This window comes from Anomaloglossus baeobatrachus, chromosome 3 (assembly GCF_048569485.1).
Source record: "Anomaloglossus baeobatrachus isolate aAnoBae1 chromosome 3, aAnoBae1.hap1, whole genome shotgun sequence".
Taxonomy (NCBI): Eukaryota; Metazoa; Chordata; class Amphibia; order Anura; family Aromobatidae; genus Anomaloglossus; species Anomaloglossus baeobatrachus.
In genome coordinates this window covers 660,497,047-660,508,418 of record NC_134355.1, presented here as the reverse complement: position 1 = coordinate 660,508,418, position 11,372 = coordinate 660,497,047, and positions in this window count along the sequence as shown.

The window sequence follows — 11,372 nt, the reverse complement described above, 5'->3', positions numbered from 1 at the left end:
AGCGCTCCGCGGTATTTTTGATTCTCAGCGCAGATAAAGCAGACAGCTATGGGTTGCCACCCCCATCTGCCTGCCGTTACCTTGGTTGGCAATCAAAATACAGGGAAGCCCATTAAATTTTTCTATTTAAAAAATAGTTAAAAAAAAAATGACGTTGGGTCCCCCCATTTTTGATAGCCAGCTAGGGTAAAGCAGACGGCTGTAGCCTGAAAACCACAGCTGGCAGCTTTACCGTGGTTGGGGATCCAATGTGGAGGTCCTCTCAGGCTCTTTTTTTATAATTATTTTATAAATATTAATAATTACACAATAAAAGTAGGGTCCCCCCAAAATTGGATCACCAGCCAAGGTAAAGCGGACAGCTGTGGTCTGGTATTCTCACGGTGGGAAGGTCCATAGTTATTGGGCCTTCACAGCCTAAAAATAGCAGGCCGCAGGCATCCACTAGATGCGCCAATCCTGGCGCTTCACCCCAGCTCATCCCGTGCCCTGGTGCAGTGGCAAACGGGGTAATAAATCGGGTTGATACTAGCTGTAAAGTCACCTGAGATCAAGCCCAGCAGTTTGTAATGTCATGGCGTCTATTAGATACCCAACATCATAAACTGTCAGTACTAACAAAAAAAAAATCAACAAAAGAAATTTATTTGAAAAAACAGTCCCCAAAAAATGTCCTATTTCACCAATTTATTGTAAGAAAAAAAATAAAGGGGTCCCACGACGACTCTGGATCGTCTAGAATATGGGGGGGAGACACTCAGGGAGCGTATCCCCCATTTTCTAGGAGTGCGGACCCTTCATGTGAGGAGTGTGGGTGCAATGAATCTGCACTCACTCTCCCCGGGTCCAAAGCAGCAGAGTCCATATTGTAATGGTTGCTACCAATGCTGCAATGCCCTGCTCATGAGGTAAGGGCATGCCTAATCAGGAGAACTACTGTAGAGGAAGCTCTGCTCACTGGTATATACAGTAGGTGCTCAGAGGTAATAATAGATAAAATTAGTGAGTAACCTTGGCACTCTAAATCTCCCAGACTAAGTCAGTAAGTCACAACGGATAGTAATGCAAAATCACTCTTTATTGGTCCGTATCAAGTAAAAAAAGAATTTTGATAAGCATATATGTTTTTGTCCAAAACAAGTTACAAATGACGTTTCGGCCTGAGCCTTCGTCAGATTGGACTTATCTGCATGTAATCATGAAAAATGACAATAATCAGTATCACATAAGAGTGAGAGAACAATAACATAAACTCGTACAATGTAGAGGTACAATTGGGATGCAGCAAAAAAATTGCAACACAGCAAGAAATGAAACACATGATACAAATGTCATAATACAGTACAAGGACAATATAGTAACAAATATGGGGTCAGAGTAGGCTTAGACAGCTCTGGTACGAAAGAGATGTCAATCATAAAGTAACATGTGCAGTAGGTGTAGAGCTACACTATGCATGGCAGAGCTAATGGGTAGACCGACCATAGAAAAAGAACGGAGAAAAAGTGGAGAAAAAGTGGAGAAAAAGTGGAGAAGAAGTGGAGAAAAAGTGGAGAAAAAGTGGAGAAGAAGTGGAGAAAAAGTGGAGAAAAAGTGGAGAAAAAGTGGAGAAAAAGTGGAGAAAAAGTGGAGAAAAAGTGGAGAAAAAGTGGAGAAAAAGTGGAGAAAAAGTGGAGAAAAAGCGGAGAAAAAGTGGAGAAAGAACGAAATAGAAAGAAAAAAGAAAGAAGGAGTGGAAAAGAGGAGGAGAAGCGGCTATGAATAATGTGCAGTTAGTATCTATGACTCACCAAGAAAATTGTAATAGTAAAAGTACGTTGGTAAATGGAGCCGGACAATGTGAAGCAGTTTTGCTGTTGTGGGCTTAACTGAAAAGAAATACATACATTAAAGAAGGACCACATGGAGCTAATGTACAGGTAAACAATAGTGATGAGCGAGTACTAAAAAGCTCGGGTGCTCGAGGCTCGGGCCGAGCATCCCAAGATACTCGTGTACTCGGCCCGAGCACCGAGCCCAATGTTATCCTATGGGAGACCCGAGTATTTTTGTGAAATGACCACCGGCAGCATGTAGAAACCCTAAAAATGGCACAAAAGTCTCAGAAGAGTGCTCAAATGACATGGCAACAGCATGGGGAAGACCCCTTGAAGCATTTATCACTCAAAAGTCACAGCTGTGAACAATTTTGTCCGCGTTTTACGCCATTTTTACGGACTCACCAGAAAACCTTCCAAAATGACACCAAAATGAATTTTCATGGCAGAAATGTTAAGGGCACATACCCAATAGTGAGATAGAGCTAATGTATGTTACTTTTTGAGATCAATACATGAAAGATTTTACGTAAAACATTGTGTGGCACTCCGATGTCCCTGAGAAGAGACGTACATGAAGGCCTCTGATTCTAATGTGCCCATTTTGAGGAACTGAGTCTTTGTAGTATTTTCCTTTGCCAGGGCAGTCCAAAATTGTGAGGTTCACCAATGACCCTGCATACAGACGTGCATGAGGGCCTGTAAACCTGAAGTGCCTATTGGAAGGAAGTAGGTCTATTGCAGTATAGCCCTTAGGCAGGGCAGCCAAAAATTGGGAGGCTCCACGTTGTCCCTGGATAGAGACGTGCATGAGGGCCTGTAAACCTGAAGTGCCCATTGGAAGGAAGTGGGTCTATTGTAGTATAGCCCTTAGGCAGGGCAGCCAAAAATTGGGAGGCTCCACGTTGTCCCTGGATAGAGACGTGCATGATGGCCTGTAAACCTGAAGTGCCCATTGGAAGGAAGTGGGTCTATTGTAGTATAGCCCTTAGGCAGGGCAGCCAAAAATTGGGAGGCTCCACGTTGTCCCTGGATAGAGACGTGCATGAGGGCCTGTAAACCTGAAGTGCACATTGGAAGGAAGTGGGTCTATTGTAGTATAGCCCTTAGGCAGGGCAGCCAAAAATTGGGAGGCTCCACGTTGTCCCTGGATAGAGACCTGTTAGGTTCTTAGTGCCTCCACGCTTGCATTTAAAAACCGCACGTGTGTGCCTGTTGGTGGCAGCTTTCCGCTGCACTTGTGTGCGTTTTGAAAAAACTTGGATATAACGCACAAGTCTAGTGAATACACATCAGCACAGCATTGCAAAATGCGCAAGGGCGTTGTCAACGAACAAGGAAGTGGACGTGATGGTGGTGCAGGCAGAGACCGAGGTCGTGTGCAAGCTCTAATTTCGCCACAACAAAGGGCCACATCTACTCGCTCGCACGTCCTGTCCCAAATTCTTGGGGACCGCAGCAGTACACCGCTCTTGAACCAAGACCAGTGTCAACAGGTTGTTAGTTGGATAGCGGATAATGCTTCCAGTCAGATTGGCACCACCACAAACACTCTGTCTTCCACACGGTCAAGTGTCAGTAGCCGTGATACTGCACTGCACATTTCAGAACCTGATCCTCCTTCCTACCACCAGGCCGAGTACACGTCCACGGACATTACTGATCCCACACTTGGACACTCGGAAGAGCTGTTTGTTCACGTTTCCATTCACACATTCTGGCCTCTCGCCAGCTCCTGTTGAAGTGGGCCATGACGAGATTGTATGTACAGATGCCCAAATATTTGAGCAGCCACGTTCTCACGAAGTTGGCAACGTGTCTCAACAAGGGGTGGACGATGATGAGACACAATTGTCAGGAAGTCAGGAGGAGGAGCAGGGTGCGGAAGAGGAAGACGACGTGGTGGATGATCCAGTAACTGACCCAACCTGGCAGGAGGATATGCAGAGCGAGGACAGCAGTGCACAGGGGGAGGGAGGCGTAGCATCCCAACAGGCAGTAAGAAGCAAAGTGGTGGCCCCAGGCAGACGTCAGGCAACTGTTCCCCGGAACAACACGACACAAGGTGCCTGTACAAATGTTAGGTCTTCCCGAGTCTGGCAGTTTTTTAAGTTGGCTCCAGATGATTCTAAAAAGGCCATTTGCAACACCTGCCATGCCAGCATCAGCAGGGGTACCAAAACTAGCAGCCTGACCACCACCAGCATGATCAGGCACATGTCAGCCAAGCACCCGACTTTGTGGGAAGTACAACAGAGTCGAGGAGCAGTGCTTGCTGATGTCACTGCTACGTCTTCGCTGGTTGTGCATGCGAGCCAATCCCCTGTCCATGCTGCCTGCGAACAAGCCTCCTCCGGCCCTGCACCTGCAGTTACCCACGCAGAAATAACACCATCATCAAGCACATCCTTGTCCCAGCGCAGCGTTCAGTTATCCATTCAGCAAACCTTTGAACGCAGGTGCAAATACACTGCCAACGCCTCACATGCCACACTTCTAAATGCTAACTTTTCGCGACTGCTTGCGCTGGAAATGTTGCCTTTTAGGCTGGTTGAGACAGAAGCATTCCGCGACCTGATGGTGGCAGCTGTCCCACGTTACTCGGTCCCCAGCCGCCACTATTTCTCCCGGTGTGCCGTCCCCGCATTGCATAACCACGTGTCACAAAACATCACACGTGCCCTGAACAACGCTGTTTCAGCCAAAGTCCACCTAACCACAGAGCAAGGCCGCTACATCTCGTTGATGTCACACTGGGTTAATATTGTGGAAGCTGGGACCCAGTCTGAGCGAGGGACGGAACACGTCCTTCACACACCAAGTTTTGCAGGCCCTACCTCAGTCAGGGTTTCACCCACACTCTACAGCTCCGGAATGTCATGCTCCTCAGCCTCCTCCTCCTCCTGCGCATCCTCATCCACTTTACCCTCCACACCAGTCCCAAGCTGGAAGTGTCGCGGGCGGAGGACGGGACGGTGCGGTCTCCCACTGCTCGGGTCCGGCTGCCGCTGCTCTACGGCTGCTGCTGCTCGTTGGCTCGAGCGATGGCCGGATCCCGGGGACTCGAGCGGCGCTACTCGCCCGTGAGTGAAAAGGGGTGGTTTGGGTTTTGGGGATATTGTCCGTGACGCCACCCACGGTTGTGGTGATTGTGTGGACACCACCGCTGCTCTGGACGGGGATCCCGGGAGCCTGTGACAGGGAGCAGCTTTGTTGTTATTTCTCCCCTCCGTGGGTAGGGGGGTTGGTTGTCCCGGGGCCCGGTGATGGGGTAGAGATGGATGACAGGCGGGTTGCGGGGCCTGATGAGGTGCAGGGTCGCAGGGGCAGCGCTGTGCCGCACGGCACGGAGGTACTCACTCAGCCCAATGATGATGACACAGTTCACGGTAAAACAAGTGGCTGGATGGACGGGTCCCTCGGACGGCTGCGGTTGTTCCTCCCTGCAGGTTAGTGATGACTGTCTCTCCCTGCACCTAAGTTAAGTGTTGGTAGTGATGGTTTCCCACCGGTAACCCGCTCCCCGACCTGGATATGGGCCGGAGGAGCCCCTTTTGCCCACAGGCGCTGGCCCTGGGAGACGGTTGCCCTTGGCGGTGGCGGTGTCTCCCCTTCACGGTTGGACGGTTGCCTTCTATCGGGACTTGGCTGTTTGGAAACCCTGAAGTCCCCTTCACTAACAGATTTGGCAAATTCACGGCGACACCAAGCCTTGCCGGGATCCGAAAGTCCTCTGCCAATGGTGCTGGCTTCTCTTTGTATACCGGTCCGGTACGGCCGGGTCACCACCCGTCCACGGTCCTTACGGCAGACTCCAATAGGCCTCCACTGCAGACGGTCACCACATCCTGCCAACCTTGCTGTCCTGTCCGGGCCACACACCCGGACCAACTTCAGGCTCTTTGCTGTCACTTTTCTCCTCTCTACTACTTTCCTCCTTCCACTTCCTTAGCTTAACTCTCACTGCCTGTGTTTTCCCTCCTCCTTGGTGGGTGGAGACCAACCGCCTGGCTCCACACCCTGGTGTGGACAACAGCCCCTGGGGAAGGCAACAAGGATTTTGTGTTTTGACTATGATATGCCTGCAGGGAGTGTGGGGTGTTTAAGTGTTGTGCTCTGTGGCCCCTGGCTTGTCCAGGGCGACACAGAAGCACTGCAGCCCTGCCTCGGCGAAGCGGCAACAGGCAGTGCTGAAGCTAATCTGCATAGGTGACAAACCCCACAATGCAGAAGAGGTGTGGACAGCTCTGAAACAGCAGGCAGATCACTGGCTCACAACTCTGAACCTAAAGCCAGGAAAGGTCGTGTGTGACAATGGCCAGAACCTGGTGGCGGCTTTGAGGCGAGGCCAGCTGACACATGTTCCATGCGTGGCCCATGTGCTCAACCTCGTGGTTCAGCGGTTTCTAAAGTCATACCCAGAGCTGTCTGATCTGCTGGTAAAAGTTCGCCGCCTGTCTGCACATTTTCGAAAGTCACCTACTGCTTCAGCCGGCCTTGCCGGCTTTCAGCGCCGTTTGCATCTTCCGGCTCACAGACTGGTGTGTGATGTCCCCACGCGTTGGAATTCAACTCTGCACATGTTGGTCAGGATATGTGAGCAGAAGAGGGCAGTTGTTGAGTACCTGCATCACCTAAGCCGTCGGGAAATGGGTCAAACTCCACACATAACACCTGAGGAGTGGAGATGGATGTCCGACCTATGTACCATCCGCCAAAACTTTGAGGACTCCACCAAGATGGTGAGCGGCGATGACGACATTATTAGCGTCACCATACCGCTTCTCTGCCTTCTAAAATGGTCTCTGCTCAAAAAACAACCATGATGCATTGCAGGCGGAGCGCGATGAGTTTGAGCAAGAAACAGTAGTGGGTGTGGGTGATAACACACAGCCCAGCCTCGTCTCATCACAACGTGCAGTGGAGGACTATGACGAGGAGGAGGATGAAGACATGGAGCAACTCTCTGGCCAAATTGAGGATATGACATGCAGTCATATCCTCGGTTCAGCGTGGCTGGCCAGAGGACAGGGTAGATGATGAGGACGAGGAGGAGGAGGACAGCATGTTCAGTCATCGTGTTGGTCAGGATACTGAAGTGATGGCTGTTAAGAGTCTGGCACACATGGCTGACTTTATGGTAAGCTGCCTGTCTCGTGACCCTCGCGTTAAGAACATCTTGGCCGACAATCATTACTGGTTGGTAACACTGTTAGACCCACGCTAAAAGGAGGACATTATGTCTCTTATTCCCGAGGCGGAGAGGTCAGGCAAAATGCAGCAGTTCCAGAAGGCCATAGTCACGGAAGTAGGCAAAGCATTCCCCTCACAAAACGCTAGCGGCATAGCTCAGAAATCAGTGGACAACCAAGGCGTACAGCCAAGAGGGGCACAAGTCCAATCCGCCAGAGGTAGGGGAACAGTCTTTAAGATGTGGGACAGTTTTCTCAGCCCCTCACATACCACAGCCCCTGAGGTGAGGGGTAGTGCCACAAGAAATCCTAAGTTTGCCCAGATGCTCAAGGAGTACCTTGCAGATCAAACAACTGTACTCCGACATTCCTCTGTGCCTTACAATTAATGGGTATCCAATCTGGACAGACACGTGGCATGAATTGGCTCTCTACGCTTTGGAAGTCCTGGCCTGCCCTGCCGCTAGCGTTTTGTCAGAGCGTGTTTTTAGTGCCGCAGGTGGAATCATTACAGATAAACGCACCCGCCTGTCAACTGTAAATGCTGACAGGCTGACTCTGATCAAGATGAACAAGGGTTGGATTGGGCCAGACTTCACCACACCACCAGCAAATGACAGCGGAATTTAAAGTTTGTAACGGGAATTTGCCATGTACCTCCACTCAACCATGGTAACACACTTCTGGACTTTGGCTAATCGCTGGACTGCTCCTCCTTCTCCTCATGCGCCATCATGATGACCGTTACAATAGTTAGGCCGTTGTTTCAGGTATACCCCCAGTGGTAAATTTTTTCGCCCATTCTTTCAGAATGGGCATTACAACGACAGGAGACCCGCTCCTTTGCAATGGTAACAATGTTTTGAGGCCCTCATGCACATCTCTATCCAGGGACAATGTGGAGCCTCCAAATTTTTGGCTGCCCTGCCTAAGGGCTATACTACAATACACCCACTGCCTTACAATGGGCACTTCAGGTTTACAGGCCATCATGCACGTCTCTATCCAGGGCAATATGGAGCCTGACGCTGCCACCGACAGGCACACACGTGCGGTTTTTAAATGCAAGCACGGACGCAATAAGAACCTAACAGGTTTTTAGGAGCGACAATTACTGAGAAGTCTGACACTGTCAGCCACTGCTGACTGACGTGTATTATTCACTAGACTTGTGCGTTATATAATAGTTTGTGAAAAACGCACACAAGTGCACCTGTACGCTGCCACCGACAGGCACACACGTGCGGTTTTTAAATGCAAGCACGGACGCACTAAGAACCTAACAGCTTTTTAGGAGCGACAATTACTGAGAAGTCTGACACTATCAGGACTGTTTTAGACTGTGTACACCAGCCCCAGATATGATGAAGGCTGGTATACGGTCACCACTAGGAATGGCTATATACCCTGCCTGCCTGCCTGCCTGCCTGCCTGTATACTGCTACAATAGTCCTGACAAGGACTCTTCTGGTCACTAGCCTGTATTCCGACCTGGCTATACCCTGCCTGTATATAGCAACAATAGTCCTGAGAAGGACTCTGCTACTGTACTCCGACCTGGCTATACCCTGCCTGCCTGTATACAACTTATTGTATGTCCTGAGAAGGACTTCTGGTCACACTGTTTGCAGCCCTGCTCCGGAACTAACTATAAAGGGCCGCAAACCTTTCCCTGAAGCAGCAACACTCTCCCTGCACTGACTGTCTGGATGGCTGTGAGCAGAGCACAGCGCGCCCGCCGGTATAAAGGCTTGGTCACGCTGTGCAGGCCGGCCAATCACTGCAATTCCACAACTAACAGGGCTGTGGCATTGCAGTGGTCTGCCAGCCAATCCCTGCATGAGGGCTGGCTCTCAAAAGAGCGCCAACATGCAGAAATGAAGACCACGAGTACAGCACTAGTATCGCGAGATTACTCGGTCCCCGCCGAGTAGCCCGATTACAGTGATACTCGTGCGAGTACCGAGTAGTAACAAGCATACTCGCTCATCACTAGTAAACAATAATGGTGAACATATGTCTGTGTCGACCAACGTGAAATACCTGTTGCATAGGGACCGTTATAAGGTAATATGGATCGTGCGGCACCTGCCAGGTGCTGTAATCATCCAGCCTACTTTTTCTCCACTTTTTCTCCACTTTTTCTCCACTTCTTCTCCACTTTTTCTCCACTTCTTCTCCACTTCTTCTCCACTTTTTCTCCACTTCTTCTCCACTTGTTCTCCACTTTTTCTCTACTCTTTCTCCATTTTTTCTTCACTTTTTCTTCACTTTTTCTCCACTTTTTCTCCACTTTTTCTCCACTTCTTCTCCACTTCTTCTCCACTTTTTCTCCACTTTTTCTTCGCTCTTTTTCTCCGTTCTTTTTCTATGGTCGGTCTACCCATTAGCTCTGCCATGCATAGTGTAGCTCTACACCTACTGCACATGTTACTTTATGATTGACATCTCTTTCGTACCAGAGCTGTCTAAGCCTACTCTGACCCCATATTTGTCATTACTATATTGTCCTTGTACTGTATTATGACATTTGTATCATGTGTTTCATTTCTTGCTGTGTTGCAATTTTTTTGCTGCATCCCAATTGTACCTCTACATTGTTCGAGTTTATGTTATTGTTCTCTCACTCTTATGTGATACTGATTATTGTCATTTTTCATGATTACATGCAGATAAGTCCAATCTGACGAAGGCTCAGGCCGAAACGTCATTTGTAACTTGTTTTGGACAAAAACATATATGCTTATGAAAATTTTTTTTTTTCTTAATACGGACCAATAAAGAGTGATTTTGCATTACTATCCGTTGTGACTTACTGACTTAGTCTGGGAGATTTAGAGTGCCGAGGTTACTCACTAATTTAATCAGGAGAACTATTTTAGATTTCCAAATATTGGTATTTGCTGATATTATTGCTATTCCACCTACTATATATTGGGGATAGGATCTTGGAGATGGAATACCCCTTTAAGTCCAGTTATCCAGCTGAATGAATACTTAACAACAGAGCTCGCTATTTAGATGTGTTTTCTTGTGGCGTATAACGGACTCTCATGTTTGGTCTATAACGGACTCTCATGTTTGGTAGTCGTTCAGCAGGGAAACTATAAAAGCAAATCCCTCCATTTGGAAATGTAGTATATAGCTCTCCTGATCAATTATGTTCCTTACCTCATGAGCAGGGCATTGCAGTAATAATAATAATTTATTCATTTATATAGCATTATTAATTCCATAGCGCTGTATGTCTTTGGAGTGTGGGAGGAAACCGGAGTACCCGGAGGAAACCCACGCAAACACGGGGAGAACATACAAACTCCTTGCAGATGGTGTCCTTGGTGAGAATTGAACCCAAGACCTCAGCGCTGCAATACTGCAGTGCTAACCACTGAGCCACCGTGCCGCCCATTTAGCTTACAGATGCATAACCACCACTCACTGTGTCTGAACACAGGAACTTGAGCTGACAGCCGCTCTGTGCATGCGGCAGCGTCTATTGTGAAGGAGAGGGCCGCGGGGGATCAATGCTGCACAGGTACCGTGGGACACCGGGGAACACCGGTGGGGTTATAGGGGGTGACCTGGCAGGGCCTGGGGAAGAGTTTCCTGTCGCATGTGTCATGGCACATGCGACAGAAATCAGAGGAGTAGGGTGAATGCGGCCGGCGCGCTGCTGTGCGCGCGGCCATCTTGGATTTCTGGGAGGGCATCAGGGGGGGCACTTTGGCGACACCGGGGGACCAGAGGGGACCGGGGAGGAGATTTATCATGTTTGTTCATGCCAGATGGAAGATAAATAATTTTTTCCCGGCGCTGTCATTTACTGTAACGTGATCATCGGTGTACGGTGTATACCTGTCCTCACGTGAGCGGGGACCGGAAAAACCGTCCTGAATCATGATCTCTAGGGTCTCAGCTAGCCCTGAAACCCCGGAGATTTTCTGACGCCGGGGGGCGTTATTCTCTTATTTCTGCCTGCTGTTTATAAACGGCAGATCAGAATAAGGCTACATTAACACGACCGATCCATTTTTGCGGTCTGCAAAAAACAGTCCGTTTTTTTTCACGGGTGCATCTGTGTGGCGTCCGTTTCCGTTCCGTAGACGGTCCGTATGTCATCTGTTTGTCATCCGTGTGCCTTCCGTTTTTTTTGTGTACTGCAAAAAAACTGAAGGAGGGTAAATGCATAAATTTACCCAGGATCCATAGCTTCATCCTACATGAGGCGGTCACATGTTCACTCCAGTGCCATTTTCTACTGCTTTTCACAGCGTAGAGCGCTCTGGTGATTTTCTTGTGCTTGTGCACTTCATATCAGTCTTTTCTGTCATTATAATGGCAGAAAGACACATAATGTCCCACT